This window comes from Cynocephalus volans, chromosome 10 (genome assembly GCF_027409185.1).
Source record: "Cynocephalus volans isolate mCynVol1 chromosome 10, mCynVol1.pri, whole genome shotgun sequence".
NCBI classification, from domain to species: Eukaryota; Metazoa; Chordata; class Mammalia; order Dermoptera; family Cynocephalidae; genus Cynocephalus; species Cynocephalus volans.
In genome coordinates, this window is record NC_084469.1 from 61698768 (window position 1) to 61716732 (window position 17965).

Genomic DNA, 17965 nt, shown 5'->3' on the forward strand with positions numbered 1-17965 from the left:
CCTATCGAACGCTAACCAAGGGGCAGTGCTAAACACAAGTGAGCATGCGCACACACCGCTCGCGCCCAAGGGTTCTAAGAGGTCTCCTGCGGGGCCACGCGTTGACCAATGATTGCTGATTGCCGTCAGTGGCCCCTAGGGGGATTGAAAGTTGTTTCTCACGGGCGATTTCTTGCCATGTCTACAGATAAGTTCTTTCCTAAGCTCGGGCCTGGCTCCGCCCCCTACTTCTCCATCCACTCTGTCATCCACTTACCCTATTCCACACGGAAAGATCTGCTATACACTTTTAACATGACCCCTTTTGCAGCTTGATGGATCTTTCTCAGATATCTGTGTCGGATCTGGTAGCTCAGCCGAAATCCGATTCCATTTCTCAAACAATCCGCTGCGCCGCTCGCCTCCTGCAGCCTGGTGGAGGTTCCCGACCCCTACTCCACACGGAAAGATCAGCTGTCCTCTTTCCTCATCACCCTGTTTGGCAGCGTGATGGATCTTTCCCAGATTTCTGAGTCGGATCTGCCAGCTCAGCCGAAAACCAATTCTCTTTCACGAACAAACTGTGTCCGGGCTCGCCTCCTGCAGCCCGGTGGAGGTGCCAGAGAGTGACTGTTTCTTCTACGGTCCAAAGTCAAAAGGAGTCTTCATGGCAGAAGACAGCAGCTTAACAGGCCAGCCCGCTCACCTGCCACCTCGGCTCTTATCCACTTCTAAACCTATTACCCGCGATGACTCGGTACTATTCTGTAGAAGCCAACCGCTCTGCCACAACAGCACCACTCAAAAGCCTCCCGATCGAACGGTAACCAAGGAGCAGTGCTAAACACAAGTGAGCACGCGCACACACCGCTCGCGCCCAAGGGTTCTAAGAGGTCTCCTGCGGGGCCCCGGGTTGACCAATGGCTGCTGAGTGACGTCAGCAGTCACTAAGGATATTGAAAGGTGGTTCTAATGGGCTATTTCTTGACGTGGCCACAGATCAGTTCTTTTCTAAGATTGGGCCTAGCTCCGCCCCCTACTTCTCGTTCCGCTCTGTCATCCCCGTCCCCTACTCCACACGAAAGGATCTGGTGTACTCTGTCTACATGGCCCCTTTAGGCAGCGTGATTGATCTTTCCCAGATGTCTGAGTGGATCTGGGAGCTAGGCCAAAAGCCGATTCTCTGTCTGAAACAAACCTCGTCCGAGCTCGCCTCCTGCCACCTGGTGGCGGTGCCTGAGAGTGACTCTTTCATCTACCGTCAAATGTCAAAAAGCTTTTTCATGGGAGAAGACAGCAGCTTCAGAGGCCCGTCGCCTCACCTGGCCCCTCGGCTCATACCCACTCGTGAAGCCGATATGAGCGAATATTACTCAGTACTATTTTCGCGAAAACAACATCTCTGCCACAGAGCACCACTCAAAAGCCTCCCGATCGAACGGTAACCAAGGAGCAGTGCTAAACACAAGTGAGCATGCGCACACACCGCTCGCGCCCAAGGGTTCTAAGAGGTCTCCTGCGGGGCCACACGTTGACCAATGATTGCTGATTGCCGTCAGTGGCCCCTAGGGGGATTGAAAGTTGTTTCTCACGGGCGATTTCTTGCCATGTCTACAGATAAGTTCTTTCCTAAGCTCGGGCCTGGCTCCGACCCCTACTTCTCCATCCACTCTGTCATCCACTTACCCTATTCCACACGGAAAGATCTGCTATACACTTTTAACATGACCCCTTTTGCAGCTTGATGGATCTTTCTCAGATATCTGTGTCGGATCTGGTAGCTCAGCCGAAATCCGATTCCATTTCTCAACCAATCCGCTGCGCCGCTCGCCTCCTGCAGCCTGGTGGAGGTTCCCGACCCCTACTCCACACGGAAAGATCAGCTGTCCTCTTTCCTCATCACCCTGTTTGGCAGCGTGATGGATCTTTCCCAGATTTCTGAGTCGGATCTGCCATCTCAGCCGAAAGCCAATTCTCTTTCACGAACAAACTGTGTCCGGGCTCGCCTCCTGCAGCCCGGTGGAGGTGCCAGAGAGTGACTGTTTCTTCTACGGTCCAAAGTCAAAGGGAGTCTTCATGGCAGAAGACAGCAGCTTAACAGGCCAGCCCGCTCACCTGCCACCTCGGCTCTTATCCACTTCTAAACCTATTACCCGCGATGACTCGGTACTATTCTGTAGAAGCCAACCGCTCTGCCACAACAGCACCACTCAAAAGCCTCCCGATCGAACGGTAACCAAGGAGCAGTGCTAAACACAAGTGAGCACGCGCACACACCGCTCGCGCCCAAGGGTTCCAAGAGGTCTCCTGCGGGTCCCCGGGTTGACCAATGGATGCTGAGTGACGTCAGCAGTCACTAAGGATATTGAAAGGTGGTTCTAATGGGCTATTTCTTGACGTGGCCACAGATCAGTTCTTTTCTAAGATGGGCCTAGCTCCGCCCCCTACTTCTCGTTCCGCTGTCATCCCCGTCCCCTACTCCACAGGAAAGGATCTGGTGTACTCTGTCAACATGGCCCCTTTAGGCAGCGTGATGGATCTTTCCCAGATGTCTGAGTGGATCTGGGAGCTCGGCCAAAAGCCGATTCTCTGTCTGAAAAAAAACCTCGTCCGTGCTCGCCTCCTGCCACCTGGTGGCGGTGCCTGAGAGTGACTCTTTCATCTACCGTCAAATGTCAAAAATTTCTTCCTTGGGGAAGACAGCAGCTTCAGAGGCCCGTCCCCTCACCTGGCCCCTCGGCTCATACCCACTCGTGAAGCCGATATGAGCGAATATTACTCAGTACTATTTTCTCGAAGACAACATCTCTGCCACAACAGCACCACTCAAAAGGCTCCCTATCGAACGCTAACCAAGGGGCAGTGCTAAACACAAGTGAGCATGCGCACACACCGCTCGCGCCCAAGGGTTCTAAGAGGTCTCCTGCGGGGCCACGCGTTGACCAATGATTGCTGATTGCCGTCAGTGGCCCCTAGGGGGATTGAAAGTTGTTTCTCACGGGCGATTTCTTGCCATGTCTACAGATAAGTTCTTTCCTAAGCTCGGGCCTGGCTCCGCCCCCTACTTCTCCATCCACTCTGTCATCCACTTACCCTATTCCACACGGAAAGATCTGCTATACACTTTTAACATGACCCCTTTTGCAGCTTGATGGATCTTTCTCAGATATCTGTGTCGGATCTGGTAGCTCAGCCGAAATCCGATTCCATTTCTCAACCAATCCGCTGCGCCGCTCGCCTCCTGCAGCCTGGTGGAGGTTCCCGACCCCTACTCCACACGGAAAGATCAGCTGTCCTCTTTCCTCATCACCCTGTTTGGCAGCGTGATGGATCTTTCCCAGATTTCTGAGTCGGATCTGCCAGCTCAGCCGAAAGCCAATTCTCTTTCACGAACAAACTGTGTCCGGGCTCGCCTCCTGCAGCCCGGTGGAGGTGCCAGAGAGTGACTGTTTCTTCTACGGTCCAAAGTCAAAAGGAGTCTTCATGGCAGAAGACAGCAGCTTAACAGGCCAGCCCGCTCACGTGCCCCCTCGGCTCTTATCCACTTCTAAACCTATTACCCGCGATGACTCGGTACTATTCTGTAGAAGCCAACCGCTCTGCCACAACAGCACCACTCAAAAGCCTCCCGATCGAACGGTAACCAAGGAGCAGTGCTAAACACAAGTGAGCACGCGCACACACCGCTCGCGCCCAAGGGTTCTAAGAGGTCTCCTGCGGGGCCCCGGGTTGACCAATGGCTGCTGAGTGACGTCAGCAGTCACTAAGGATATTGAAAGGTGGTTCTAATGGGCTATTTCTTGACGTGGCCACAGATCAGTTCTTTTCTAAGATTGGGCCTAGCTCCGCCCCCTACTTCTCGTTCCGCTCTGTCATCCCCGTCCCCTACTCCACACGAAAGGATCTGGTGTACTCTGTCTACATGGCCCCTTTAGGCAGCGTGATTGATCTTTCCCAGATGTCTGAGTGGATCTGGGAGCTAGGCCAAAAGCCGATTCTCTGTCTGAAACAAACCTCGTCCGAGCTCGCCTCCTGCCACCTGGTGGCGGTGCCTGAGAGTGACTCTTTCATCTACCCTCAAATGTCAAAAAGCTTTTTCATGGGAGAAGACAGCAGCTTCAGAGGCCCGTCCCCTCACCTGGCCCCTCGGCTCATACCCACTCGTGAAGCCGATATGAGCGAATATTACTCAGTACTATTTTCGCGAAAACAACATCTCTGCCACAAGAGCACCACTCAACAGCCTCCCGATCGAACGGTAACGAAGGAGCAGTGCTAAACACAAGTGAGCACGCGCACACACCGCTCGCGCCCAAGGGTTCTAAGAGGTCTCCTGCGGGTCCCCGGGTTGACCAATGGATGCTGAGTGACGTCAGCAGTCACTAAGGATATGGAAAGGTGGTTCTAATGGGCTATTTCTTGACGTGGCCACTGATCAGTTCTTTTCTAAGATTGGGCCTAGCTCCGCCCCCTACTTCTCGTTCCGCTGTCATCCCCGTCCCCTACTCCACACGAAAGGATCTGGTGTACTCTGTCAACATGACCCCTTTAGGCAGCGTGATGGATCTTTCCCAGAGATCTGAGTGGATCTGGGAGCTAGGCCAAAAGACGATTCTCTGTCTGAAATAAAACCTCGTCCGAGCTCGCCTCCTGCAACCGGGTGGCGGTGCCTCAGAGTGACTCTTTCATCTACCGTCAAATGTCAAAAAGCTTCTTCATGGGAGAAGACAGCAGCTTCAGAGGCCCCTCCCCTCACCTGGGCCCTCGGCTCGTACACACTCGTGAAGTCGATATGAGCGAATAATACTCAGTACTATTTTCCCGAAGACAACATCTCTGCCACAACAGCACCACTCAAAAGCCTCCCGATCGAACACTAACCGAGGGGAAGTGCTAAACACAAGTGAGCATGCGCACACACCGCTCGCGCCCAAGGATTCTAAGAGGTCTCCTGCGGAGCCACGCGTTGACCAATGATTGCTGATTGCCGTCAGTGGTCCCTAGGGGGATTGAAAGTTGTTTCTCACGGGCTATTTCTTGCCATGTCTACAGATAAGTTCTTTCCTAAGCTCGGGCCTGGCTCCGCCCCCTACTTCTCCATCCACTCTGTCATCCACTTACCCTATTCCACACGGAAAGATCTGCTATACACTTTTAACATGACCCCTTTTGCAGCTTGATGGATCTTTCTCAGATATCTGTGTCGGATCTGGTAGCTCAGCCGATATCCGATTCCATTTCTCACCCAATCCGCTGCCCCGCTCGCCTCCTGCAGCCTGTTGGAGGTTCCCGACCCCTACTCCACACGGAAAGTTCAGCTGTCCTCTTTCCTCATCACCCTGTTTGGCAGGGTGATGGATCTTTCCCAGATGTCTGAGTCGGATCTGCGAGCTCACCCGAAAGCCAATTCTCTTTCACGTACAAACTATGTCCGGGCTCGCCTCCTGCAGCCCGGTGGAGGTGCCAGAGAGTGACTGTTTCTTCTACGGTCCAAAGTCAAAAAGCGTCTTCATGGCAGAAGACAGCAACTTAACAGGCCAGCCCGCTCACCTGCCACCTCGGCTCTTATCCACTTCTAAACCTATTTCCCGCGATGACTCGGTACTATTCTATAGAAGCCAACCGCTCTGCCACAACAGCACCACTCAAAACCCTCCCGATCGAACGGTAACCAAGGAGCAGTGCTAAACACAAGTGAGCACGCGCACAAACCGCTCGCGCCCAAGGGTTCTAAGAGGTCTCCTGCGGGGCCCCGGGTTGACAAATGGCTGCTGAGTGACGTCAGCAGTCACTAAGGATATTGAAAGGTGGTTCTAATGGGCTATTTCTTGACGTGGCCACAGATCAGTTCTTTTCTAAGATTGGGCCTAGCTCCGCCCCCTACTTCTCGTTCCGCTCTGTCATCCCCGTCCCCTACTCCACACAAAAGGATCTGGTGTACTCTGTCAACATGGCCCCTTTAGGCAGCGTGATGGATCATTCCCCGATGTCTGAGTGGATCTGGGAGCTAGGCCAAAAGCCGATTCTCTGTCTGAAACAAACCTCGTCCGAGCTCGCCTCCTGCCACCTGGTGGCGGTGCCTGAGAGTGACTCTTTCATCTACCGTCAAATGTCAAAAAGCTTTTTCATGGGAGAAGACAGCAGCTTCAGAGGCCCGTCCCCTCACCTGGCCCCTCGGCTCATACCCACTCGTGAAGCCGATATGAGCGAATATTACTCAGTACTATTTTCGCGAAAACAACATCTCTGCCACAGAGCACCACTCAAAAGCCTCCCGATCGAACGGTAACCAAGGAGCAGTGCTGAACACAAGTGAGCACGCGCACACACCGCTCGCGCCCAAGGGTTCTAAGAGGTCTCCTGCGGGTCCCCGGGTTGACCAATGGTTGCTGAGTGACGTCAGCAGTCACTAAGGATATTGAAAGGTGGTTCTAATGGGCTATTTCTTGACGTGGCCACAGATCAGTTCTTTTCTAAGATTGGGCCTAGCTCCGCCCCCTACATCTCGTTCCGCTCTGTCATCCCCGTCCCCTACTCCACACGAAAGGATCTGGTGTACTCTGTCAACATGGCCCCTTTAGGCAGCGTGATTGATCTTTCCCAGATGTCTGAGTGGATCTGGGAGCTAGGCCAAAAGCCAATTCTCTGTCTGAAACAAACCTCGTCCGAGCTCGCCTCCTGCCACCTGGTGGCGGTGCCTGAGAGTGACTCTTTCATCTACCGTCAAATGTCAAAAATTTCTTCATGGGAGAAGACAGCAGCTTCAGAGGCCCGTCCCCTCATCTGGGCCCTCGGCTCATAGGCACTCGTGAAGCCGATATGAGCGAATATTACTCAGTACTATTTTCGCGAAAACAACATCTCTGCCAAAACAGCACCACTCAAAAGGCTCCCTATCGAACGCTAACCGAGGGGAAGTGCTAAACACAAGTTTGCACGCACACACACCGCTCGCGCCCAAGGGTTCTAAGAGGTCTCCTGCGGGTCCCCTGGTGGACAATGATTGCTGATTGCCGTCAGTAGTCCCTAGGGGGATTGAATGGTGTTTCACACGGGCGATTTCTTGCCATGTCTACAGATAAGTTCTTTCCTAAGCTCGGGCCTGGCTCCGCCCCCTACCTCTCCATCCACTCTGTCATCCACTTACCCTAATCCACACGGAAAGATCTGCTATACACTTTTAACATGACACCTTTTGCAGCTTGATGAATCTTACCCAGATGTCTGTGTCGGATCTGGTAGCTCAGCCGAAATCCGATTCCATTTCTCAACCAATCCGCTGCGCCGCTCGCCTCCTGCAGCCTGGTGGAGGTTCCCGACCCCTACTCCACACGGAAAGATCAGCTGTCCTCTTTCCACATCACCCTGTTTGGCAGCGTGATGGATGTTTCCCAGATGTCTGAGTCTGATCTGCCAGCTCAGCCGAAAGCCAATTCTCTTTCACAAACAAACTGTGTCCGGGCTCGCCTCCTGCAGCCCGTTGGAGGTGCCAGAGAGTGACTGTTTCTTCTACGGGTCTAAGTCAAAAAGCGTCTTCATGGCAGAAAACAGCAGCTTAACAAGCCAGCCCGCTCACGTGCCCCCTCGGCTCTTATCCACTTCTAAACCTAATACCAGCGATGACTCGGTACTATTCTGTAGAAGCCAACCGCTCTGCCACAACAGCACCACTCAAAAGCCTCCCGATCGAACGGTAACCAAGGAGCAGTGCTAAGCACAAGTGAGCACGCGCACACACCGCTCGCGCCCAAGGCTTCTAAGAGGTCTCCTGCGGGTCCCCGGGTTGACCAATGGATGCTGAGTGACGTCAGCAGTCACTAAGGATATTGAAAGGTGGTTCTAATGGGCTATTTCTTGACGTGGCCACAGATCAGTTCTTTTCTAAGATTGGGCCTAGCTCCGCCCCCTACTTCTCGTTCCGCTGTCATCCCCGTCCCCTACTCCACACGAAAGGATCTGGTGTACTCTGTCAACATGACCCCTTTAGGCAGCGTGATGGATCTTTCCCAGATGTCTGAGTGGATCTGGGAGCTAGGCCAAAAGACGATTCTCTGTCTGAAATAAAACCTCGTCCGAGCTCGCCTCCTGCAACCTGGTGGCGGTGCCTCAGAGTGACTCTTTCATCTACCGTCAAATGTCAAAAAGCTTCTTCATGGGAGAAGACAGCAGCTTCAGAGGCCCCTCCCCTCATCTGGGCCCTCGGCTCATACACACTCGTGAAGTCGATATGAGCGAATGATACTCAGTACTATTTTCCCGAAGACAACATCTCTGCCACAAGAGCACCACTCAAAAGCCTCCCGATCGAACACTAACCGAGGGGAAGTGCTAAACACAAGTGAGCATGCGCACACACCGCTCGCGCCCAAGGGTTCTAAGAGGTCTCCTGCGGGGCCACGCGTTGACCAATGATTGCTGATTGCCGTCAGTGGCCCCTAGGGGGATTGAAAGTTGTTTCTCACGGGCGATTTCTTGCCATGTCTACAGATAAGTTCTTTCCTAAGCTCGGGCCTGGCTCCGCCCCCTACTTCTCCATCCACTCTGTCATCCACTTACCCTATTCCACACGGAAAGATCTGCTATACACTTTTAACATGACCCCTTTTGCAGCTTGATGGATCTTTCTCAGATATCTGTGTCGGATCTGGTAGCTCAGCCGAAATCCGATTCCATTTCTCAACCAATCCGCTGCGCCGCTCGCCTCCTGCAGCCTGGTGGAGGTTCCCGACCCCTACTCCACACGGAAAGATCAGCTGTCCTCTTTCCTCATCACCCTGTTTGGCAGCGTGATGGATCTTTCCCAGATTTCTGAGTCGGATCTGCCATCTCAGCCGAAAGCCAATTCTCTTTCACGAACAAACTGTGTCCGGGCTCGCCTCCTGCAGCCCGGTGGAGGTGCCAGAGAGTGACTGCTTCTTCTACGGTCCAAAGTCAAAGGGAGTCTTCATGGCAGAAGACAGCAGCTTAACAGGCCAGCCCGCTCACCTGCCACCTCGGCTCTTATCCACTTCTAAACCTATTACCCGCGATGACTCGGTACTATTCTGTAGAAGCCAACCGCTCTGCCACAACAGCACCACTCAAAAGCCTCCCGATCGAACGGTAACCAAGGAGCAGTGCTAAACACAAGTGAGCACGCGCACACACCGCTCGCGCCCAAGGGTTCCAAGAGGTCTCCTGCGGGTCCCCGGGTTGACCAATGGATGCTGAGTGACGTCAGCAGTCACTAAGGATATTGAAAGGTGGTTCTAATGGGCTATTTCTTGACGTGGCCACAGATCAGTTCTTTTCTAAGATGGGCCTAGCTCCGTCCCCTACTTCTCGTTCCGCTGTCATCCCCGTCCCCTACTCCACAGGAAAGGATCTGGTGTACTCTGTCAACATGGCCCCTTTAGGCAGCGTGATGGATCTTTCCCAGATGTCTGAGTGGATCTGGGAGCTCGGCCAAAAGCCGATTCTCTGTCTGAAAAAAAACCTCGTCCGTGCTCGCCTCCTGCCACCTGGTGGCGGTGCCTGAGAGTGACTCTTTCATCTACCGTCAAATGTCAAAAATTTCTTCCTTGGGGAAGACAGCAGCTTCAGAGGCCCGTCCCCTCACCTGGCCCCTCGGCTCATACCCACTCGTGAAGCCGATATGAGCGAATATTACTCAGTACTATTTTCTCGAAGACAACATCTCTGCCACAACAGCACCACTCAAAAGGCTCCCTATCGAACGCTAACCAAGGGGCAGTGCTAAACACAAGTGAGCATGCGCACACACCGCTCGCGCCCAAGGGTTCTAAGAGGTCTCCTGCGGGGCCACGCGTTGACCAATGATTGCTGATTGCCGTCAGTGGCCCCTAGGGGGATTGAAAGTTGTTTCTCACGGGCGATTTCTTGCCATGTCTACAGATAAGTTCTTTCCTAAGCTCGGGCCTGGCTCCGCCCCCTACTTCTCCATCCACTCTGTCATCCACTTACCCTATTCCACACGGAAAGATCTGCTATACACTTTTAACATGACCCCTTTTGCAGCTTGATGGATCTTTCTCAGATATCTGTGTCGGATCTGGTAGCTCAGCCGAAATCCGATTCCATTTCTCAACCAATCCGCTGCGCCGCTCGCCTCCTGCAGCCTGGTGGAGGTTCCCGACCCCTACTCCACACGGAAAGATCAGCTGTCCTCTTTCCTCATCACCCTGTTTGGCAGCGTGATGGATCTTTCCCAGATTTCTGAGTCGGATCTGCCAGCTCAGCCGAAAGCCAATTCTCTTTCACGAACAAACTGTGTCCGGGCTCGCCTCCTGCAGCCCGGTGGAGGTGCCAGAGAGTGACTGTTTCTTCTACGGTCCAAAGTCAAAAGGAGTCTTCATGGCAGAAGACAGCAGCTTAACAGGCCAGCCCGCTCACCTGCCACCTCGGCTCTTATCCACTTCTAAACCTATTACCCGCGATGACTCGGTACTATTCTGTAGAAGCCAACCGCTCTGCCACAACAGCACCACTCAAAAGCCTCCCGATCGAACGGTAACCAAGGAGCAGTGCTAAACACAAGTGAGCACGCGCACACACCGCTCGCGCCCAAGGGTTCTAAGAGGTCTCCTGCGGGGCCCCGGGTTGACCAATGGCTGCTGAGTGACGTCAGCAGTCACTAAGGATATTGAAAGGTGGTTCTAATGGGCTATTTCTTGACGTGGCCACAGATCAGTTCTTTTCTAAGATTGGGCCTAGCTCCGCCCCCTACTTCTCGTTCCGCTCTGTCATCCCCGTCCCCTACTCCACACGAAAGGATCTGGTGTACTCTGTCTACATGGCCCCTTTAGGCAGCGTGATTGATCTTTCCCAGATGTCTGAGTGGATCTGGGAGCTAGGCCAAAAGCCGATTCTCTGTCTGAAACAAACCTCGTCCGAGCTCGCCTCCTGCCACCTGGTGGCGGTGCCTGAGAGTGACTCTTTCATCTACCCTCAAATGTCAAAAAGCTTTTTCATGGGAGAAGACAGCAGCTTCAGAGGCCCGTCCCCTCACCTGGCCCCTCGGCTCATACCCACTCGTGAAGCCGATATGAGCGAATATTACTCAGTACTATTTTCGCGAAAACAACATCTCTGCCACAGAGCACCACTCAACAGCCTCCCGATCGAACGGTAACGAAGGAGCAGTGCTAAACACAAGTGAGCACGCGCACACACCGCTCGCGCCCAAGGGTTCTAAGAGGTCTCCTGCGGGTCCCCGGGTTGACCAATGGATGCTGAGTGACGTCAGCAGTCACTAAGGATATGGAAAGGTGGTTCTAATGGGCTATTTCTTGACGTGGCCACTGATCAGTTCTTTTCTAAGATTGGGCCTAGCTCCGCCCCCTACTTCTCGTTCCGCTGTCATCCCCGTCCCCTACTCCACACGAAAGGATCTGGTGTACTCTGTCAACATGACCCCTTTAGGCAGCGTGATGGATCTTTCCCAGAGATCTGAGTGGATCTGGGAGCTAGGCCAAAAGACGATTCTCTGTCTGAAATAAAACCTCGTCCGAGCTCGCCTCCTGCAACCGGGTGGCGGTGCCTCAGAGTGACTCTTTCATCTACCGTCAAATGTCAAAAAGCTTCTTCATGGGAGAAGACAGCAGCTTCAGAGGCCCCTCCCCTCACCTGGGCCCTCGGCTCATACACACTCGTGAAGTCGATATGAGCGAATAATACTCAGTACTATTTTCCCGAAGACAACATCTCTGCCACAACAGCACCACTCAAAAGCCTCCCGATCGAACACTAACCGAGGGGAAGTGCTAAACACAAGTGAGCATGCGCACACACCGCTCGCGCCCAAGGATTCTAAGAGGTCTCCTGCGGAGCCACGCGTTGACCAATGATTGCTGATTGCCGTCAGTGGTCCCTAGGGGGATTGAAAGTTGTTTCTCACGGGCTATTTCTTGCCATGTCTACAGATAAGTTCTTTCCTAAGCTCGGGCCTAGCTCCGCCCCCTACTTCTCCATCCACTCTGTCATCCACTTACCCTATTCCACACGGAAAGATCTGCTATACACTTTTAACATGACCCCTTTTGCAGCTTGATGGATCTTTCTCAGATATCTGTGTCGGATCTGGTAGCTCAGCCGATATCCGATTCCATTTCTCACCCAATCCGCTGCCCCGCTCGCCTCCTGCAGCCTGGTGGAGGTTCCCGACCCCTACTCCACACGGAAAGATCAGCTGTCCTCTTTCCTCATCACCCTGTTTGGCAGGGTGATGGATCTTTCCCAGATGTCTGAGTCGGATCTGCGAGCTCACCCGAAAGCCAATTCTCTTTCACGTACAAACTATGTCCGGGCTCGCCTCCTGCAGCCCGGTGGAGGTGCCAGAGAGTGACTGTTTCTTCTACGGTCCAAAGTCAAAAAGCGTCTTCATGGCAGAAGACAGCAACTTAACAGGCCAGCCCGCTCACCTGCCACCTCGGCTCTTATCCACTTCTAAACCTATTTCCCGCGATGACTCGGTACTATTCTATAGAAGCCAACCGCTCTGCCACAACAGCACCACTCAAAACCCTCCCGATCGAACGGTAACCAAGGAGCAGTGCTAAACACAAGTGAGCACGCGCACAAACCGCTCGCGCCCAAGGGTTCTAAGAGGTCTCCTGCGGGGCCCCGGGTTGACCAATGGCTGCTGAGTGACGTCAGCAGTCACTAAGGATATTGAAAGGTGGTTCTAATGGGCTATTTCTTGACGTGGCCACAGATCAGTTCTTTTCTAAGATTGGGCCTAGCTCCGCCCCCTACTTCTCGTTCCGCTCTGTCATCCCCGTCCCCTACTCCACACAAAAGGATCTGGTGTACTCTGTCAACATGGCCCCTTTAGGCAGCGTGATGGATCATTCCCCGATGTCTGAGTGGATCTGGGAGCTAGGCCAAAAGCCGATTCTCTGTCTGAAACAAACCTCGTCCGAGCTCGCCTCCTGCCACCTGGTGGCGGTGCCTGAGAGTGACTCTTTCATCTACCGTCAAATGTCAAAAAGCTTTTTCATGGGAGAAGACAGCAGCTTCAGAGGCCCGTCCCCTCACCTGGCCCCTCGGCTCATACCCACTCGTGAAGCCGATATGAGCGAATATTACTCAGTACTATTTTCGCGAAAACAACATCTCTGCCACAGAGCACCACTCAAAAGCCTCCCGATCGAACGGTAACCAAGGAGCAGTGCTGAACACAAGTGAGCACGCGCACACACCGCTCGCGCCCAAGGGTTCTAAGAGGTCTCCTGCGGGTCCCCGGGTTGACCAATGGTTGCTGAGTGACGTCAGCAGTCACTAAGGATATTGAAAGGTGGTTCTAATGGGCTATTTCTTGACGTGGCCACAGATCAGTTCTTTTCTAAGATTGGGCCTAGCTCCGCCCCCTACATCTCGTTCCGCTCTGTCATCCCCGTCCCCTACTCCACACGAAAGGATCTGGTGTACTCTGTCAACATGGCCCCTTTAGGCAGCGTGATTGATCTTTCCCAGATGTCTGAGTGGATCTGGGAGCTAGGCCAAAAGCCAATTCTCTGTCTGAAACAAACCTCGTCCGAGCTCGCCTCCTGCCACCTGGTGGCGGTGCCTGAGAGTGACTCTTTCATCTACCGTCAAATGTCAAAAATTTCTTCATGGGAGAAGACAGCAGCTTCAGAGGCCCGTCCCCTCATCTGGGCCCTCGGCTCATAGGCACTCGTGAAGCCGATATGAGCGAATAGTACTCAGTACTATTTTCGCGAAAACAACATCTCTGCCAAAACAGCACCACTCAAAAGGCTCCCTATCGAACGCTAACCGAGGGGAAGTGCTAAACACAAGTTTGCACGCACACACACCGCTCGCGCCCAAGGGTTCTAAGAGGTCTCCTGCGGGTCCCCTGGTGGACCAATGATTGCTGATTGCCGTCAGTAGTCCCTAGGGGGATTGAATGGTGTTTCACACGGGCGATTTCTTGCCATGTCTACAGATAAGTTCTTTCCTAAGCTCGGGCCTGGCTCCGCCCCCTACCTCTCCATCCACTCTGTCATCCACTTACCCTAATCCACACGGAAAGATCTGCTATACACTTTTAACATGACACCTTTTGCAGCTTGATGAATCTTACCCAGATGTCTGTGTCGGATCTGGTAGCTCAGCCGAAATCCGATTCCATTTCTCAACCAATCCGCTGCGCCGCTCGCCTCCTGCAGCCTGGTGGAGGTTCCCGACCCCTACTCCACACGGAAAGATCAGCTGTCCTCTTTCCACATCACCCTGTTTGGCAGCGTGATGGATGTTTCCCAGATGTCTGAGTCTGATCTGCCAGCTCAGCCGAAAGCCAATTCTCTTTCACAAACAAACTGTGTCCGGGCTCGCCTCCTGCAGCCCGTTGGAGGTGCCAGAGAGTGACTGTTTCTTCTACGGGTCTAAGTCAAAAAGCGTCTTCATGGCAGAAAACAGCAGCTTAACAAGCCAGCCCGCTCACGTGCCCCCTCGGCTCTTATCCACTTCTAAACCTAATACCAGCGATGACTCGGTACTATTCTGTAGAAGCCAACCGCTCTGCCACAACAGCACCACTCAAAAGCCTCCCGATCGAACGGTAACCAAGGAGCAGTGCTAAGCACAAGTGAGCACGCGCACACACCGCTCGCGCCCAAGGCTTCTAAGAGGTCTCCTGCGGGTCCCCGGGTTGACCAATGGATGCTGAGTGACGTCAGCAGTCACTAAGGATATTGAAAGGTGGTTCTAATGGGCTATTTCTTGACGTGGCCACAGATCAGTTCTTTTCTAAGATTGGGCCTAGCTCCGCCCCCTACTTCTCGTTCCGCTGTCATCCCCGTCCCCTACTCCACACGAAAGGATCTGGTGTACTCTGTCAACATGACCCCTTTAGGCAGCGTGATGGATCTTTCCCAGATGTCTGAGTGGATCTGGGAGCTAGGCCAAAAGACGATTCTCTGTCTGAAATAAAACCTCGTCCGAGCTCGCCTCCTGCAACCTGGTGGCGGTGCCTCAGAGTGACTCTTTCATCTACCGTCAAATGTCAAAAAGCTTCTTCATGGGAGAAGACAGCAGCTTCAGAGGCCCCTCCCCTCATCTGGGCCCTCGGCTCATACACACTCGTGAAGTCGATATGAGCGAATGATACTCAGTACTATTTTCCCGAAGACAACATCTCTGCCACAAGAGCACCACTCAAAAGCCTCCCGATCGAACACTAACCGAGGGGAAGTGCTAAACACAAGTGAGCATGCGCACACACCGCTCGCGCCCAAGGATTCTAAGAGGTCTCCTGCGGAGCCTCGCGTTGACCAATGATTGCTGATTGCCGTCAGTGGCCCCTAGGGGGATTGAAAGTTGTTTCTCACGGGCTATTTCTTGCCATGTCTACAGATAAGTTCTTTCCTAAGCTCGGGCCTAGCTCCGCCCCCTACTTCTCCATCCACTCTGTCATCTACTTACCCTACTCCAGACGGAAGGATCTGCTATACACTTTTAACATGACCCCTATTGCAGCTTTAAGGATCTTTCCCAGATGTCTGTGTCGGATCTGGTAGCTCAGCCTAAATCCGATTCCATTTCTCAACCAGTCCGCTCCCCCGCTCGCCTCCTGCAGCCTGGTGGAGGTTCCCGACCCCTACTCCACTCGGAAATATCAGCTGTCCTCTTTCCACATCACCCTGTTTGCCCCGTGATGGATCTTTCCCAGATGTCTGAGTCGGATCTGCCAGCTCAGCCGAAAGCCGATTCTCTTTCACGAACAAACTGTGTCCGGGCTCGCCTCCTGCAGCCCGGTGGAGGTGAAAGAAAGTGACTGTTTCTTCTACGGTCCAAAGTCAAAAAGCGTCTTCATGGCAGAAAACAGCAGCTTAACAGGTCAGCCCGCTCACCGTCCCCCTCGGCTCTTATCCACTTCTAAAACTAATTCCAGCGTTTACTCGGTACTATTCTGTAGAAGCCAACCTCTCTGCCACAACCGCACCACTCAAAAGCGTCCCGATCGAACGGTAACCAAGGAGCAGTGCTAAACACAAGTGAGCACGCGCACACACCGCTCGCGCCCAAGGGTTCTAAGAGGTCTCCTGCGGGGCCCCGGGTTGACCAATGGCTGCTGAGTGACGTCAGCAGTCACTAAGGATATTGAAAGGTGGTTCTAATGGGCTATTTCTTGACGTGGCCACAGATCAGTTCTTTTCTAAGATTGGGCCTAGCTCCGCCCCCTACTTCTCGTTCCGCTCTGTCATCCCCGTCCCCTACTCCACACGAAAGGATCTGGTGTACTCTGTCTACATGGCCCCTTTAGGCAGCGTGATTGATCTTTCCCAGATGTCTGAGTGGATCTGGGAGCTAGGCCAAAAGCCGATTCTCTGTCTGAAACAAACCTCGTCCGAGCTCGCCTCCTGCCACCTGGTGGCGGTGCCTGAGAGTGACTCTTTCATCTACCGTCAAATGTCAAAAATTTCTTCCTTGGGGAAGACAGCAGCTTCAGAGGCCCGTCCCCTCACCTGGCCCCTCGGCTCATACCCACTCGTGAAGCCGATATGAGCGAATATTACTCAGTACTATTTTCTCGAAGACAACATCTCTGCCACAACAGCACCACTCAAATGGCTCCCTATCGAACGCTAACCAAGGGGCAGTGCTAAACACAAGTGAGCATGCGCACACACCGCTCGCGCCCAAGGGTTCTAAGAGGTCTCCTGCGGGGCCACGCGTTGACCAATGATTGCTGATTGCCGTCAGTGGCCCCTAGGGGGATTGAAAGTTGTTTCTCACGGGCGATTTCTTGCCATGTCTACAGATAAGTTCTTTCCTAAGCTCGGGCCTGGCTCCGCCCCCTACTTCTCCATCCACTCTGTCATCCACTTACCCTATTCCACACGGAAAGATCTGCTATACACTTTTAACATGACCCCTTTTGCAGCTTGATGGATCTTTCTCAGATATCTGTGTCGGATCTGGTAGCTCAGCCGAAATCCGATTCCATTTCTCAACCAATCCGCTGCGCCGCTCGCCTCCTGCAGCCTGGTGGAGGTTCCCGACCCCTACTCCACACGGAAAGATCAGCTGTCCTCTTTCCTCATCACCCTGTTTGGCAGCGTGATGGATCTTTCCCAGATTTCTGAGTCGGATCTGCCAGCTCAGCCGAAAGCCAATTCTCTTTCACGAACAAACTGTGTCCGGGCTCGCCTCCTGCAGCCCGGTGGAGGTGCCAGAGAGTGACTGTTTCTTCTACGGTCCAAAGTCAAAAGGAGTCTTCATGGCAGAAGACAGCAGCTTAACAGGCCAGCCCGCTCACCTGCCACCTCGGCTCTTATCCACTTCTAAACCTATTACCCGCGATGACTCGGTACTATTCTGTAGAAGCCAACCGCTCTGCCACAACAGCACCACTCAAAAGCCTCCCGATCGAACGGTAACCAAGGAGCAGTGCTAAACACAAGTGAGCACGCGCACACACCGCTCGCGCCCAAGGGTTCTAAGAGGTCTCCTGCGGGGCCCCGGGTTGACCAATGGCTGCTGAGTGACGTCAGCAGTCACTAAGGATATTGAAAGGTGGTTCTAATGGGCTATTTCTTGACGTGGCCACAGATCAGTTCTTTTCTAAGATTGGGCCTAGCTCCGCCCCATACTTCTCGTTCCGCTCTGTCATCCCCGTCCCCTACTCCACACGAAAGGATCTGGTGTACTCTGTCTACATGGCCCCTTTAGGCAGCGTGATTGATCTTTCCCAGATGTCTGAGTGGATCTGGGAGCTAGGCCAAAAGCCGATTCTCTGTCTGAAACAAACCTCGTCCGAGCTCGCCTCCTGCCACCTGGTGGCGGTGCCTGAGAGTGACTCTTTCATCTACCCTCAAATGTCAAAAAGCTTTTTCATGGGAGAAGACAGCAGCTTCAGAGGCCCGTCCCCTCACCTGGCCCCTCGGCTCATACCCACTCGTGAAGCCGATATGAGCGAATATTACTCAGTACTATTTTCGCGAAAACAACATCTCTGCCACAAGAGCACCACTCAACAGCC